The following is a 17570-nucleotide window of genomic DNA, read 5'->3' as shown; positions in this document are numbered from 1 at the left end:
CTTGTGGGTGGAATTTGGAGGTTCGGATTGGGATCAGGATGATGCAGACTGCGGAGGGACAGGGAAGGTACTGAAATTCTGGAGGTACCTTGGAAAGAGAAGCCATAAAGGGGGGAAGCATCTCTGGCAGCATATTTGGGGCAAGTGAGAAAACCAGAAAATGATTTGCAAGATCTTAAGTCTGTTTTCCCCATCAAATACTTTCAAGGTTTGCAATGAATATGAACAATAGGTGCTTGATCTTCTGGGGCAGTGACAGCCACTGAGTTAGAGGCTGCTGAATCCCGTTGTTCCCTGTAGTTCCTACACACTGGCACAAATCTGTTCTGGAGAGCTGGCGGAAGGCTTTTCAGAAGACAATTTACAGGGCAATATCCAAGTAGATTTTTCCTTCAACATAAAAAATTCCCACTTACACACCAGAACTCCCTCCTCCCTGTGCATGAGAACCCCACATCCTCCTCAAATTTGATGTAGAGAGTAGGAAAAAACCACAGAACAGATTTAGGGGCCATGAAGGGGGAAGAGAGGGGGTGAAATCCTTTTGTTTATGGAATTAGTTCGTTTCATACCACCTACAAAATCCTGACAAACTGAAACGTTCTATAGTGAAGTAAGAACTTAATAGCTCCATTTATAAAGTGAAAAATTAATGGAAAAGCAAAGTCAATAAAACATACTGTTAATACTCTTTCATTTAAGCTCCTGCAAAGCAAAATTTAGCAGAATTTGAAACAGTTTCCTGCTCAAAGGATAATTATCAAACTGCTTTCTACTCCTCTTTTATTTATAGTATTGATGTATTGAATGATGTGTTATGGTAGTTGGAAAGATTTTATGTTTTGAAAGGCAGTACATATATAAATCCCCAAAATAAATAAATAATAAAACTGTAAAGAGCATGTAAGTTTTAGTGGTTGAACATGTTTGGGAACCAGTAGACATGCTCAGAAGTGTTAGGATTAACTGGAAAATACCTTTAATAAACTAAAAAGAAAAAAGAAAATGCACTTTTAGCATAGCAGTGTTGAAGTACAAAATATGATGGATAAAAAATGAAAAAGTGAACAAGAACTCAGGCTGACTAGGAAGAAAAAGTAAAACAGCATGTACATTTGAGCACTGCAATGACCTTGAATACTCATCACAAAATGGAGGCAAATATCTGACAATTTTAGCAGGTGGTCAGAGGGAAAGACTATTTGAATAGCTTCCAGAAAAAGAAAATCCGACCATATTTTCTTTCACCTAGTGATGTTCCAGTACCTTATAGTGGATAATATTTTTCTTAAATGAACAGAATTCTGTGCTTATATGATATAAATTCTGGAGTAATCCTACTGAAGCCAATACCGTTACTCTAAGTTTAAAAAATCTGGTTCAGTGTGATTAAAATCAATAGAGCGCATCGTTTGATGATACTACTTCTCAAGAAAAGGCTATAAGCTTCAGGCATGCTATTATTTGATTACACAATTTCATTGACAGGTTGAAAGGCTTAAAAGGCAACTGAGATATGTGGAGGATTTCATTTTCGCAGGAAGAGGATTCATTTCCTCATTTGAAAGGACATCACCATGTCATTTCCTCAAAGTTTTTTTTTTAAAAATCTGTCCTTTGTTGTAAGACACTTGACAAGAAAATTCCTTTTCTAATCTCAAAAAAGCAGATTTCTTGCCAGTTATGATTGGATTTTTTTTCAACAGTGCACAGCATCGTTTTAAAAATATGAATTATAACTCTGATATTGTTCTATGAATGTATTTGTGGGAAGTTTTTATTTTATGCATTTGTTTATTTTTCTCCATCCTCTCTGGGTCAATTTATGTTTCTGTTGTTGAGTCTTCCAAGGGGCATGGGTCTACCGATAGTGTTCCATACTTGATATCAACACCTTGCATCCTTCAGCAGGGCAAAATTTAAAGCAAAGTAAGTAAATGATCTTGTTTCTGGTAGAATGACTGATGACAGGACAGGAATATACAAACAAGGGAATTCTCCAACCTGTCATATATATGAAGCTTACTGCCTACATAACTTGTTTTCACAGGTCCACAACTGTCTATATCATGTATGAAATGAGGCAGTCACTAGATCCTACAAAACGTACTTTCAAGAGAAGTCACAGCCTACACCTAAACAAAGATAAGAATTATTATTTTTTTACAAAAAAAAGACACTCCATCAGCATTTGGGGCTACCCTGCCACATAGTATGATTACCCTCCAAGGCCTTTTGCTTTTCTTCCAGACATAGCTGTCATATCACCAACTCCAGCGAAATCCCCATCTAGGTCAGCAAACTACTGCTTCCATAAAAACAAGTCTGGACTGCTTTACGGAGTTAGTGCACTAGAGTCTAACAACAGAGAACAGTGTAAGAAACATCTTCCCCACTGAGAGGGAATGATGTGCAGTCTAACTCTTGCTATAGTAACATTACAGCCTAGATGTTCCTTGCTTATCTGACTGACTTACACTCCATTCTGGTCACCTAATATCTGATTCTTTGAACTGACTGATATTAAACCTGAAAGAAGCACTGTAGTTATCGCCTTCTTGTTCTTCATTGATACATGACTGGCCCATTAATACCTGCCAGCCAAAAAATATTATCTCCCCAACTACTGCATAGCTTCATGGTAGCTGTTCATCTTTCTTACTTCTGCCTACTTATTATCTGGACTGACTAAGTAACTGCTTAGCCTAAATGTGACGAGTTAGTGAGTGTGCAACATTGCAGTGCAATGCATACTGTAGACATGCAGTGTGGTAAGTACTGTCTTTTATCATATTTCAGTAACTACTATGAGTGGTACGTGGTAGAACTCTGCTGCTTTGTGATAGGTGTATAGCACTGCAGCGTAAGAAATACGTTTAGATGCATGTATGTGTTTTTTTCTAAAAGAGAAACCTATTGTGTGTTTCTACAAACCTAGCATTTGAAAATGAAATTGATTATTAACAAAAAATAATAATTCTTACCTGATACACTCACATTTGATTGGTCGCACGAAACACCACTGTAACTTCAAAATGTTCCCATTCCCTATATTTAAAAAAGGAATGAATATTTTACTTGCTATTTATACTTGCTGCTCCAAAATAATAAGCCTAGAAAGTATACCGGGGGGGGGCGATCAACCTTACATCAGAGCAGCACAAGTCTAATCAGGTTTTCAGCGGCTGGAAACCAAGGTTTTATAATCAGTGGGGCATAACTGGAAGTGAAAAAAAATCCATAAGCAGAGACCCAAGGAGAGTGGGGGCAAATTAATGTTTAATTGCACATGAGAGCATCCTATTGTCAAGGACAACAAGGGCCAAGTCTGTACAAGTAAAGGTAATTATTTAACTAGTCAAGCCGCTAACTACTGCTTCATACTGCTATGAACACTAATCTCACACACAGACATATAACACAGCTGGAACTGAAAAAACATTATTAGCCAAGGAGAAAAATAAAACACATAAGGTGGCTTCATCAGATATTTAGTATTATCCATATTACTGAGTGTAGCTACCACGCATACCTAGGTGTTACATACAGTTTATCTAAAATATTGTAATTATTTAAAATAAATTATTTAATAATTTTTCAAATATATCATTTTTTTCCACATTATCTTCTTTTTTTAACAAAAATGCTTGCTTAATTACCAACATATATTCACCATACATTAAAGGGGAAGATACTAAGAAAAACAAGTGAAAATAAATATATAGATGCTTAACTGGACTAATTGGATGCTCTCTCTGTGTGGTAAATACATCATAGGACATGATAATTTACTTTAAAATATGACCGTCATATTGGTCTTCTAGATTGGTTTTCATAGATTATGCTGATAACATCATGATGTTCTTACTGTAAAGAAGTTTTGAACAAGTTTACTTAAAGATTTGCTTTACCCCATAAATGCCCACTCAATAAATAAAAAAAACATGAAGTACATTTAACACTGCCCTTTCTCATGGTAAATATTATATATAAAAGCACCCTGGGTCAGTATATGCCTATTTAATTACCTCCACAAAGTTATATACTATACTAACAAGGGGCCAGGGAGGCGCGAAAGTGTGGTCCTCTGTTGCATTGGAAGCCTCTTTCTTTCTTTCTTTCTTTCTTTCTTTCTTTCTTTCTTTCTTTCATTCATTATACCAGCTCCTGGTTGGCAAAACTGAGAGGCTTAAGGATTGGGCCTTTGGGAGGAGGATCCATGGGACGTAGCCTCTGCCACCCCACCTCAAAACAAACTAATTGTTTCTATCCTTTCAGCTGTCTACCATCAGAATAAGAACCACCAACAGTAGCTTTCTGCCCACTTTGGTGGAGCTGGGACAAAAGCCAGTGGAAAAACCTCTACACACCAACCTAACTCCCTCCATCAGGGAGTAAGGATTGCAGCCTACGTCTGTGAGGTATATTTCACATACCTATTTTATATATTCCAGAGAGACGCTAGTATACGCTGTATGGAAAGTATGTTCCCTGTTCAAATCCACTATACTGCATTCTCTATTCAATCGCTATTAAAATCTCTTATACGTTGCTGTAAGGCTGTAGCCTTTTACTTTCCAAAAAAATAATTACATAAGAAAAGGAAAGATTGCCACAAATTATTAAAATCGTATAATTCAGCATGACTGCTCACCACCATCAGTTGTCGCCAATTTTTGTTCACTTTTTATTGTGTTGAATATTAATTCAAATATGGTATTACATACACTAATGAAAGGACAAATGCTTCTTATCTACTCCCTCTGTGCAGGACTGTTAAAGCCATCTTTTGTATCTTGCCTTAGTAATAAAATGCTGATTTATAGTGTTTGCTTTATCTGTTGAAGTAAGATAATGGAGGAGCTATTGCCCAAGTAGATTTTCATTTCATCTGGCGTAAGATACAAATCCCCACCTTCACATATCTTGAACCTGCTACTCCTAAAACATAGGTATAGGAATAATGCACTCCAGTGAACAAAGAAAAAAAGTATCAAGAAAAACCTGCTTGCTATCAAAGCAAACACTGCTACTGTTATGTGATTCACAAAAATAATTTCTCAGAAACTCAACAGCTCTTAAAATCTAAGACAGAAACCAAATACAGACTGTACACTTAGGTCACCTGCCAATGCTCTTCTTTGAACATCCCACTGATGCAAGTAAGGCAGGTGGAAACTAGAGAGAGGGCACTTTTGGTTGTGGTACTCCTCTCCCAGAAATACTCACCTGGCACGTATTATGCTATCTTTTTTGTGCCAGGTCTTTTATTCTCCCTGGGTTTGTTTGTTTTTTACCAAAAAAAGACTTTTACAAAAACTTTATTGTTTTTATTATATCCAGTTTGTGAGGCTGCACAAGCATACAAACTTCGGGAGAAGAGCTTGTAGCCACTTTGCCCATCTCTGGTCCTTTTTAGCTCCTCTGCCATACTAAGCTAGGACAAGGTTTGGCTTAGCGGGTTGTACAAACCAATGTTACTTTATTATTGATTTTCTTAAAAAAAAAATAAAGAATAGGTTTGCAATGCTGTTTTTAATCCTGTAAACTTCCCACAATCTTAAGATGAAGGGCTTTATAGAACCCTAATGATGATAATATCAATAATAATAATCACGAAATAAAATAGGAGGGGTGGCAATCTCGCTTTTGTTAACCCCATCCCTGAAAATCACATACTCAATTCAAAGGGCAAAAGCGGAATTCCTCAACTGCAGTTGCATCATAGCAGTCTAACTGTAGACACCCTCATCACATACTATGGCCAGGGTTTACAGACAGCTCCTATATTTACATACTTAGTGCAGTTTCATGTACACTCCATGCCTCTCTGCTTCCTGCCTCCTCCACATCTGCACCCACACTCCTCAATCTGACCACTGCATCTTCAGCCTTAAGTACTATGATCCAGAGCATGCATGCATGATCCAATTCCAGCAACTGCAGCAGATTTAAATCCACATTTTGGGGAAATCCACAGATAACGGTTTTCAATAGCAGGTGTCAAATTATCTGTGCTCCTCATACATGACATACTCATCCAGGAAGTCTACCCTCCTAATTTGAGAAATATTCTCAGACAGCAGCAGACTTTGGTACACAAAGTCCAGCCTAAAAAGAAACCCAAAAGTTTCCTAGCACCTTATCAATGAACTAATTTATAACAATGATAGTTTTTGTACACAACAACCTTCCTCATCAGATAATGACATAGGCAGAGCTGGTGTTGGAGACAAATAACTGCATGGATACATGGATTTGGAATCAGCAGAAGAAACTGCACCACTCCATCATGCTAACAAGCTGGAATTAATGATATATATTCAAGTCAAAGGCTAAAACAAACTGAACAATACTCATCTCGAAAAAATGGAATGTACTACAGACTTTCTATTTTGTGTGCCTATGTAAGACAAGGAAGCTAATATTTCTTTGGGGGAGAAAGTTGAAGAAAACAGCACCCTCTAAAAGAGTATGTAAATCATGTAGATATCTAGTGTGAAAAATCCTCTATACTGCACTGTGTTATTCTCTCCTCAAAGGGAAATAAATCAAAGCTATTATCTTTGTAGTTTTATCGGGAATAAAGAAGGCAGACTGCTGACCTTTTTTATCCTCTGAACTTCAACAAAATTGTTTAACATTTATTTACAAGTCTGTCATATGATAAAGACAATACCTTCAATGAAGCTTCACTCAAAGACCAAGGGTGATATAGCTTATAGTTTAACGCAACATTGCTGCAAGCAGAAAATTAAATGCTGAAAGGTACAAACTTGATAAGAAGTTTTTTAAAGGGGTTTTTTTTTAGGTGAACTTGGGAACTTATGCTCAAGGAAAAGTGCAGCTATAATAAAGATCAAGTGCTGAAGCATAAACTACAGTTGTCTAGTTTAGCTACCTGGAAGGTGCTTCAACCCTGAAATTAAAAACTTTAGTATAAACTAGTACATTTTTTAAAAATTGGGAAATGACTTTAAAAACCTAGAGGACTAACTTTCAATGTTTGCAATATTTTATGATCAGAACCAAATTAAAAGTCCCAAATACGTCTGTGTTTTCATTAATAAAGTTACCTAGCACTGTAGTTATTTGTTTTTTCCACAAGGTGGCACTTTTGTACTGTCATGAAAGGCTTGGTGATCTCTTTAATCAAGCCACATTCCTTCATCCTTTCCAAATCCATTTATACTTTGTGGCGTAAGAGAATGGGGAGTCTGTATGCTGTATGGTTTGGCATTAAACAATGGATTTTCAGCAAACCCCTGTCTCCAAAGACTCCTATACGTCTCGCTGTTCTCTTAAGTTCCATTGCGGCCTGTATTCCTCAGCTGATATTATTATTCATTTATTATTTAGTTATTTCAAAACCACACTTTCATAGAAAATAAAACAAGGCATTGAACAGCTTATAAACACAGTACTGCAATAATAACAGTAAAAATGCCAATGGCATATCAATGAAAAATGGTCAGTAAAAAAAACTGTATTTAAAGGCCTGTCTGAACAACACATTTTTTAAAAGAGATCTATAAGATAGCAGAGGTGATGCCTGCCAAACTTCTAGGAGTTCCACAGGGCAGGAACTGCCAAACTAAAAGCTTGGCCCCTGGTAAAAGCCAGAGGGCATTGAGGGGGCACCAAGAACTATCCCGTTTATGACCTTGAATCACATTCAACAAAACAGAATTAGGAAGGTGCCCATGCACACACTAGGAGTACAGTGGTACCTCGGGTTACATACGCTTCAGGTTACAGACTCCGCTAACCCAGAAATAGTACCTCAGGTTAAGAACTTTGCTTCAGGATGAGAACAGAAATCATGCTCCGGCGGCACAGCGGGAGGCCCCATTAGCTAAAGTGGTACTTCAGGTTAAGAAAAGTTTCAGGTTAAGAACAGACCTCCAGAACGAATTAAGTTCTTAACCTGAGGTACCACTGTATACACATTCTCTCACTCATGCACACACATTCCTAGAGCGCACACTCTCACATGCACACACACATGCAAGCATACAGACCACACATACTGCATTGATCCCCATCTCAGTGCAGGCTGAAAGACAAACCAGGTGCCCCAGGCTCCTTCAGGAGGAAAGTGGGACAAGAAAAGGAGGGAGGGAAGGGAGGGGTTGATGGACCACTAACAAAACTTCACAGAACTTATGCGGCCATGGATTCACCATAAACGTAAACCTCTCTTCTTTGTAGCTTCTGTGACAAAACATCTTCTAAACAATTTAACATACTCCTCAGGCAGTGTAAACTTGTTTCTCTCCTATGCAGGTCTGAGGGGGTTCTGCAATCCTATTTTAGTCTCCTCAGGAATAAATTATCCCACAAATAGTTACATTTATTAACGGAGCCTAAGAAAAAGTGAGTAACCACTGTGTGTACTTTTATCTACATGAAAAATAATTATTTTAAAAATCCCATTCTTAGCACTTCCTGCACTGTGCTCTTCTGTCTTGGCACTATTGCAAATTTTTGCATGCTACTTGTAAAGATCCCCCCCTGCACCCCCTTAAAGTGCTTTTCCTGGGCTTTCTTCTCTGCTGCTCTTGCATGAGGAATTTCCCCTTTTTAAAATGGTTGCAGCTACATCTGGTGTTTTATGGAGCAGCGCTTACATCCTCTACCCTGCCTCTGTGCCTAGCATATGAAAGCAAAGTTCTGCTGTGGGGGGGAGGGGGGACTTACTTTGCAAAAATTCAGCAGGCTTGTAAATATCTGGACTTATTTTCAAGGCTGGTTTAGCACCTGACATCTTGTGAAGCAGGGCCAGATTAAGACCTTTGGAGGTCCTAGGCACTTGGTGCCCCCATATTTATCTAATTCAAAATTTTATTTTTTTGAAATGAAACAAAACCTACAGAAAGATGGAAAGTAATGTTTATTTTTGTATACTTCCACTTTATTCATATTTGAAAAAAAATTCTACTTTTTCTCATTGCAAAGTCTTTGATCAGATCCTTAGAACAAATCTTACATAAGACATATTCCTCCATACTTAGTAGAGATAATAAGGCATCCAGCCTACCTCGTTGCATAGTTGTTCTGTTGGGATTTTTAATATACTTCAACTGAGAAAATGAACACTCAGCTGAGCAATTTGTGACCATTAATGCTAAAAATCTGGCAATGAATCTGTGGTGCCCCCTTCCCTTGATACCCTAAGCAAGTGCTTATTTTGCTTAATGGTTAATCCAGCCCTGGGTGGAAGTATTAAGTGATTTCCTTAATTCTGTCATTTGTTTTTTCCACCAGATGGCACCTTAGTACGATACAGTATCTGCTTTGTATAGTCACATTCAATTGGCATTTGTTTTTCAGTACACTGTTTTGCATTTTAGCGGAGAAATATTAATGTGGTTTACACTTCAGAGTCACCTAAGTGTTCCATTCAAAGATTATGTGAAAGAAAATGTTTCTTATCTATAGCTATCCTCAGCACAATATGCATATATATTAAATATACAGATGTTATGTGCAATTTGATCTCTCTAAATCATCAGGAAATTACCTCCTTCATCATGGATGTTGGGAGGTACACATTGCAAAATAGGTATGCGGGATAACTGCACAACAAAATTGCACTAGCCCTTCTCGTTCTACTTTTGAATACATTTAAATTACCGTATTTTTCACCCTATAGGACGCACCGTCCCATAAGGCGCACCTAGTTTTTTTGGGGGGGGAATAAAGGGGAAAAAATTATTTTTCCCCCAGGCGCCGGGCTGGGGCGGGGGAGGCGCGAGCTTCCCCCGACCCCAGCCCCCAAACAGGCAGCTCTCTGCAAGCCGTGGGAGCCGAGCGCTGGCTCCCGCTGCTTGCTGAGAGGTCCGCGAAGCCTGGACGCGCTGATCTCAGCGCGCACAGGCTTCGGCATGCAGACAACTCATCACAAGCAGCGGGAGCGCTCCCGCTGCTTGCGGAGAGGTCCATGAAGCCTGGACGCGCTGATCTCAGCGCGCGCAGGCTTCGGCATGCAGGCAACTCTCCGCAAGCAGTGGGAGTGCTCCCGCTGCTTGCGGAGAGGTCCACGAAGCCTGGAGAGCGAGAGGGGTTGGTGCGCACCGACCCCTCTCGCTCTCCAGACTTCAGCGAAAGCCTGCATTCGCCCCATAGGACGCACACACATTTCCCCTTCATTTTTGGAGAGGAAAAGGTGCGTCCTATAGGGCGAAAAATACGGTAAGTGATGCAGCTCTTCCCTTTCAGTTAATTTCCAGAGAGGGGATAATGGCAGTACATCATTTGAATCTCAGTTGTATCCCATTAACCAAAATAACCTTTCTCCTTTTTGGTAAAATGCTTCCAAGCTCAAACCTACTGCATCCCACGACTCCCATTTGTGACACAGCTGACAAAAAAGAGATTGACAGCAATGATTTGCAATTTTTGTAAAAAAAATCCAGTTGCATGGGCTGGCACCAATATAGATGGGTCCCTGCTGAATGGCAGCCCTTTCTACCAATTTCTGATCTATTTTGCATACTACTGCCCTGACAAACTCTGCTGCAATATCCTACCAGCATCTTAGTTATCAATCCATACTACCTTGTTGCATTAGCTCATACCCCAAGTGCGATATCCTGGTTGTTATATTGCACAATTTTTTTGTGAACTGATTCTACTTTGTTGACACAGAAGCTCGAAAGATCCGGACATAAATAACGCCATCACCATACAATCTGACCACAACAAAGCATGTACTGTATTCAGATAAAGGTGTAAAAGATCCTAAACAAGAGATTGCCCTTAAGATAAAGGGATAGAAATATTAACTGTGAAATTGTGAAATTGAGTCATTGTGATCATCTCCACGTTCATATTAACAAACTGCAGATAAAATCTTGTCGAGAAAGCCCCATTGTTAAATGGAAACCACAAAAGTTCACATAACAAAGAAGTTTGCTGTGCTCATGTTTACTGCAGGCCTTGGCTAGTTGCTAGGAGCACTGCTTTCAGTGGGATTTTTGCATTCTTGTCTAGTTCACTTCCTCAAGTGCTTGAACATTCCCATAATAAAATTGCTTTTAGACTGCCCTGTTCAACACACTACAGAGAACCCAATTCTGTCCAAGTCAGTGTAATGCAGGGGTGTCAAACTCAAATTCATCGGGGGGCCGCATCAGCAGTTTGGTCACCCTCAAAGGGCTGGTTGTTCAGGCAGCCGTTGGATCTGTCACATCACAGGATGGCATGCGCTGAATATAAAAACAAGTGGAGGTTTCCTGAATGCATGTAAAGTGGAGGTTTCCTGTGTAGAACGGCCGGCGCCGCTAGAGGGCAGACGTTCTCTGGCTTGTAGGGTGCCACGCATGCGCTGAAGAGGCGGCTTTCTTGTGTCAAAAAAAAAAAGCGAGAATAAAAGGTGAAGGCTGGCGGCCGGCGGCGGCTACACAGGCCACATGACGAGGTCTGGCGGGCCGGATTCGGCCCGCGGGCCTTGTGTTTGACACCCGTGGTGTAATGTATCCCTGTTTACATCATATTGTAAATGTAACATTCTTTGGAGAAAGTTAGAAGGCTCTTATATCATATCTATGGTCTGGATATGCAGTCTGTACAACATAAAGATATGATTGTACAGGTGTGCAATTCCCCATTGGATACACTCCAACATTTCTCCAATGAAAATAGGAATATTCTAACATACATAAGCTAGACTCATACAGGCTTTCTCATAATGGGAACGAGGGGGGAACCTTTTTTTTTTTTTTGTAGCCTCCCCACCACATTAATAAATATTGACATAAGTAACTAAGGGAGCATATGATAGAAATCTACAAAATCATGCACAGTGTAGAGAAGGTGGGCTGGGGAGAAAGTATAGCACTTTCCTCTCTTTTCCATACCAGAACTCCATCCAATGAAATTAAATTACAGAGGATTCTGTATTACAGTATTGCAGGTAGATTCTGTTTTACAGGTAGATCCAATAGGACTGTTCTTGTGTTAAGGGTGAAGGGTTGCAGCTGCAACAGTATAGAGAATGTCAGCTAAGCAGGAGGTTCCAAGCTAGAAAATATGATAAAGTTATGCACAGGGAGGACTAAGTGTCAAGGAGTACAATTAGCAAGTTTTTTCTAGGAGCAGCTCGTGAACCTAAGTAGTGCCAATTCAGTGGGGTAGCATTTATGTTAATGTTGCAAACGGACAAAATTGTGCTACACTAAACTTACTGGTTTCACAGGGTAAAGAAAACCAGCTCCTATCCCCTTTTTGTATTTTTTTCTGGACAAGACGGCTGGCTTCTTCTCTCTCCTGCCTTACAAAAAACTACTACTCCCACCATTCCTTCCTAATGTGTTTTAGCAAATTAATGATTTGTGAATCCTTGATTTAAAGCATCTATTTTACAGGCTGCCGTGAACATTCTTGAGGAGAGTGAATATGACTATCTATTGAAAATTAGATAACATAATTAGTTACTCATTTAGAAGCAGAGAGAAAATGAGTCTATTGCCCTTGTGTCTTATGGCCCAGTAACCATAAGATGGCTTTTATTTCAACAACACAGAAGGGATTTTAAGAATTATATTCATATAATTGAATACATTCATAGCATAAGGGTGATCTAATCAAATTTAATAAAGTAGCTGAAAATTCTGTCAGAAATCATGTAATGTAGGAAACAAGGGTCAAGACTGTGCCTATGATGGGGAGTAAGCCTTGTTAGCACTTCTGGAGACGTATCACAGTGTGCTGTTTTATAACAAGTGGCTGTATTTTTTTCAGAAGCTATAGTTTGGTCTACAATAATAAAAACTAGTAATTACCACCAACACTAGTGGTAATAAACTTCTAGTGTTCATTTCCATTAAATAAATGATTAGAAGAATCAGTGGTGCAGCTGCCCACTAAATATGGTGAGGATGCAGCCAAATATGGTGAGGTGCAGCCAAGTTGTTTTGGTTTTCTCATAATCATCCTCCCTTGCTATTGTGGACACTTAAGAACTTCAATTTAATTTTGCCAAAATGTTTTACTATCTTTTTACCATCACAGCTCTGTAAAGTAGATCATTGTGCAACTTGAGCAAAACAACAACAAAAACAATACTACTACCTTAACAGCTAATAAATTTATTATGGCCTAAGGTTTTAGGGACTAAAATACACAGGATCAGATGTCTCATTTTTTGTAATCCATCCATGCTTAAGGAATAATACATTTTGCTAGCCTCTAAAGTGCTACTTCACTACAGTTTCATTTCTGCTGTAAGCCATGGCTAGTTGTATAACATTTCTGAACAAATCAGATAAAAGCAGCAAGATGGTTCCATGTAAATGGTGAATAGCTTGGGAGACAAGAACTCAGAATATTAAAAACCCCACAGAACTCAGAATATTAAAAGCCAGGGGGCTAAGCAGCAGTCTCCCAGCAACTTCTTCTGAAAGTTGCTCTCCAGATAGGAATGTAACCACTTCACAGCAGAGTCTCTAATTCCCAGCTCAATCAGCCAATCCAGCATGGTCTATGGCAGGGGTTGCAAACCTGGTCCCTACCGCCCAGTAGTGGGCATTTCAGGATTCTGGGTGGGTGGTAGGGGGTTCTACGGCACAAGCTGAATCCTCCCTCCATCGATCACTGGTGGGTGATAAGGAAATTTTACCATCAAGAAAGATGCATTAGTGGGCAGTAGGTATAAAAAGGTTGACTACCCCTGGTCTAGGGACGCGGGTGGCTGCTGTGGTCTAAATCACTGAGCCTTGGGCTTACCGATCAAAAGGTCAGCGGTTCGAATCCCTGTGACAGAGTGAGCTCTCGTTGCTCGGTCCCAGCTCCTGCCAACCTAGCAGTTCGAAAGCGTGCCCAAAAGTGCAAGTAGATTAATAGGTACCGCTCCAGCGGGAAGGTAAACAGCGTTTCCGTGCGCTGCTCTGGTTCACCAGAAGCGGCTTAGTCATACTGGCCACATGACCCGGAAAAACTGTCTGCGGAGCGGACAAATGCCGGCTCCCTCAGCCTGTAAAGCAAGATGAGCACCGCAACCCCAGTCGTTCGCGACTGGACTTAACTGTCAGGGGTCCCTTTACCTTTACCTTTACCCCTGGTTTCGGAAACCAAAAGCCACTGCGAGTGGCAAAAAAAATAGTAAAGTCACACTATTCTCTGGTCTCCCAACCAGATAACATACCAGGGTAACCAAGGCTGTTTTAGTGATGGAAATGGACCATAATGAGATTGAAATGGATCTAGATAAGTAGCCTCATCAAAGAATGCTAGATAGCAACTTGCCCAGTAAAAATCTTTTCTTGACTTTTGTATCCTACAGATGTGCACATAGCTATAAACCACCAGAGGGAGCATGAACATAAGAATGAAAAAGTAACAGCCAGAGACGTATGGAAATCTTACACCAGGAATGGCGAGCATGTGGCCCTCTAGATATTGTTGGACTGCAACTCCCATCATACCTAACCATTAGCCATGCTGGTTACAGCTGGTGGGAATTGGAGTCCAACAACATCTGGTGAGCCATAGGGTCCCAGTTCCTGTCTTAAACTGTAACCAAAGAGGTGTAGATGGTATAGTAGAAAGAACTTTCTAAAACATATGTCAACCTTAAAAGCAGCCATTGCTTCATCTGGGTTTGGAATGCTAAGCAGTATAAAATTTACATTGCATTTCAGATGTTTTCTCTCTATGCTATATTTTTGCATAAAGTTTATGTCACACGCTGTGCTCATTGTATACAAACAGCATACAAAAAGCTCTAAATCAATTTAGGTCTCATATGAGAAAACACTTTAAGGCTGCTGTCCTAAGCATAATTACATGAAAGTAAGACCTACTGAACTGTGTGGGACTTACTTCTGATTAAACATGCTTAACTGGTGGGATAGTTTTTCTTGATTCAGAGAATTCTGTAAAAGCTACAGAGACAACATTCCAATTTGAATTGTATAACAGTAACAAAACAATAATATACAAAAGTGCAGTAATATTTCTGCAGAGAACTGTGAGTTTATGAAAAAGATTTTCTAATTTGCCTTATGGCACCAGGACTGCTTAGTCCAGGAAACAAGAAGGTTTTGAAATAACGTATTTCCTTAAAATTATGTACTCCCAAAAAAAGAATAAAAGGCCTGGAAAAATCCAAGACTGTTGGCAGACTGAAAGCCTAATCATTGCTGCCACCTAGGAATCTGATTCTTTCTCTAACTCTGAAGGACAAGATAAAGTAGCAGGCGTCTATTCATTTGACAGGCACCACATTGGGAAGGAAAGTCATTAGGAACTTTAGAGCAAGGTGTCTATTGTTCCCTAACATCTGAATCAGGAGATATGAAAGCTCTGAATATATGAAAGCTCATATGAACATATGGAAGCTCTGGATCAGTATCTGAAAGGGCCAATAAACTGTTGATTCCTGGAAAGATGGAGTCTCTTTGGATAGGTACTTTCTGTGTGCAGGAGATGGGCAACTTATCAGTTGCAAGATAAGAAAGAAAAGGTGCATAGCTTGGGGATACTCCTCAACACATCTCTGTCACTAGAGTGTCAAGTGTCCTCTGTGGCTAGGAGTGCCTTTTACCTACTCTGCCTATTTCACCAGCTATAGCTATTCCTGGAAAGGAACAGCCTGGCCACTGTAGTGCATTCATTGTTGATCTCAAGGCTGGATTACTGCACTCTGTGTGGGGCTTCCTTAAGGCCTGGATCAGAAGCTTTCGCTGGTGAGGAATGTGGCACTCAGACTGTTGATGGGGGCACACTGCCAAGATCATGTGGCATTTTTGTTAAAACATCTGCACTGGCTGCATATCTACGACCAACCAGGTTCAAAGCCACTGTATTAATTTTAAAAGCCTTAAACATCTTATGTCCAGGGTACCTTAAGGACCACCTAAACCCTTCTACCCTGGCTTGATCACTGAGCATCATTAGTCTTCCCCAGAGTTGGCAAGGCTCACCTGACAGCAACAAGAAACTGAGCCTTTGGTGTCATCAACCCTGTCCTGTGGAATGCTCTGCCAACAGAGATTCAGCAGGCACCCCCTATTTCAGCCTGCAGAAAACCTTTCTCTGCTACCAAGCTTACACAGGCAATTAAGAATACATCTGATTTTAATTTTTAATGCACTTTTATTCTGTGCAGCTACTATTGCTGTAAACCGCTTGGAGATGGCTTACGCTATAGCAGTGTCTAAGTACTTTTATAAATAAATCAAATGAATAAATAACACATGCATTTAAAGCTGCAACATCACTGCCAGAGGATATGTACCTCTCCTCCGTCCTCCACAAGCCTGCCTACCCCGCGTATATATTCATGCAACGCCTTAGATCGATTTATTAAACTATAATAGCAGAGTAAGCTGCCTCCAGCCTCTACGTTGCTTTTGCTGCTGCAGCCTAACCCGGCCGGCCCCTGTGAGAGCGGATAACACGGCAGACTCTCCGAATAAGTGACTTGTGAGGGACCCCAAAGGAAGCTAGCTGACAAAAACACAAGCAGGTTCCTCCTTCAGCCGGCAGCCCCGAAAAGCGCCCACAAGCGGCGAAGATGCTGCGCTCCCCTCCCTGGAAGCGGCCGCTCCGGGCGCCCAAATGCAGCCGGCATCCTCTTCGTCGTCATGGCAACCGGACAACTTGCAGCCTCCCTCCCTGGCTCCCTCCCTCCTTCCCCCTCTCGCCCCTCGCTTCGCAGCGGCAAACACACACACCTCACCGACCCCGCTGCCCTGCCGTGGCGGCGGCGATGGCGGCTTTTTCCCGCCTCTCGGTCCCCGGCCGGCTCTTCAGCCCCTTCGCGCATGCAGAAACTTTTCTCCACAGCCGCCCAGCCTGGGCACCGCGGGTAGTACAGGGGCCTCGCAGGGACAAAGTAGCGCAGAGCGCGGAGACGTTCCTCCCTGCAACCCCCTCCCCCCGCCCTCCTCAGAGGCCGCCCGGCCCCACCTCAGGGAGGAGGAGGAGGAGGAGGAAGGGGCGATGGGACTTTCCTGTCTCCCCCTCGCTTTTCTCTCGGTACCAGAAGGGCGGGCGTTACCTCAGCAGACCGGCGCTCTGAGAGAACTTGGTCTTCGCTTTGAAAAAAGTTACATTTTAAAAACCGGCTGCAGCCGCCGCTCTGCCCCACCATTCCAGCCTCTAAGGAAACTTAGCAGGGCAATCTGGGAAGTAAATCGCATTGAATACCGTGGATCTTTCCCCTCAGAAAAGCGTGCATAGGCTGGGAGTCTCTCAGCTCCCTACGAAACTTGTCCGTTGGGATTGTCCTCTTTCTGATTTCGTGAGGCTCACTTGGCTCCGCGGTTTTTATTGCTGCTGCTGCTGCCGTGGATGCGCTTTCGCGTATAAAGAGTGGTGTGCTCAAGACATGGCCCCTGGCGCAGAAGAACCAGGAAGCAGGAAAGAGCCAGTTGCACCGAGTACCATAATGTGCAATTCCTGCATCTTCTAGTTCCTCACTTAGCAAGACTGCTTTGTAAAGTTTCAAATGCCTTGCAAGGACATACAGTATAAGCCGCAGACTGCCCCCCGGCGCAGGAATGTTGGAAACAAGAGGGTTGAAGGAGCTTAGGCCGAGGTGGGGGGCGCCCAGCCCAAGATAC

General features: G+C 41.2%; 1 protein-coding gene across 26 annotated transcripts in view; it reads right to left on the bottom strand.

The window, feature by feature from the left end:
• The window catches only part of STK33 (serine/threonine kinase 33), a 50970-nt gene extending 33690 nt beyond the window's left edge, over positions 1-17280 (bottom strand). For 5 of the 26 annotated variants that reach the window (XM_053391955.1, XM_053391973.1, XM_053392012.1 and 2 more), the window contains exons 1-2: positions 16680-16883; positions 2985-3048 (exon numbers count right to left, since the gene is read on the bottom strand). The gene's annotated coding sequence lies outside the window, so the exon portion shown is untranslated. Of the gene's footprint in view, positions 89-2984; positions 3049-16679; positions 16885-17154 lie in introns of those variants that run through there. The other 21 variants (XM_053391861.1, XM_053391963.1, XM_053392002.1 and 18 more) reach the window with 13 other exon arrangements.
• Between the last annotated feature and the right edge of the window lie 290 nt (positions 17281-17570).

Source organism: Podarcis raffonei, chromosome 1, assembly GCF_027172205.1.
Source record: "Podarcis raffonei isolate rPodRaf1 chromosome 1, rPodRaf1.pri, whole genome shotgun sequence".
NCBI classification, from domain to species: domain Eukaryota; kingdom Metazoa; phylum Chordata; class Lepidosauria; order Squamata; family Lacertidae; genus Podarcis; species Podarcis raffonei.
The sequence above is the reverse complement of the archived record's forward strand: the minus strand, read 5'-3'. Positions and strand labels throughout refer to the sequence as shown.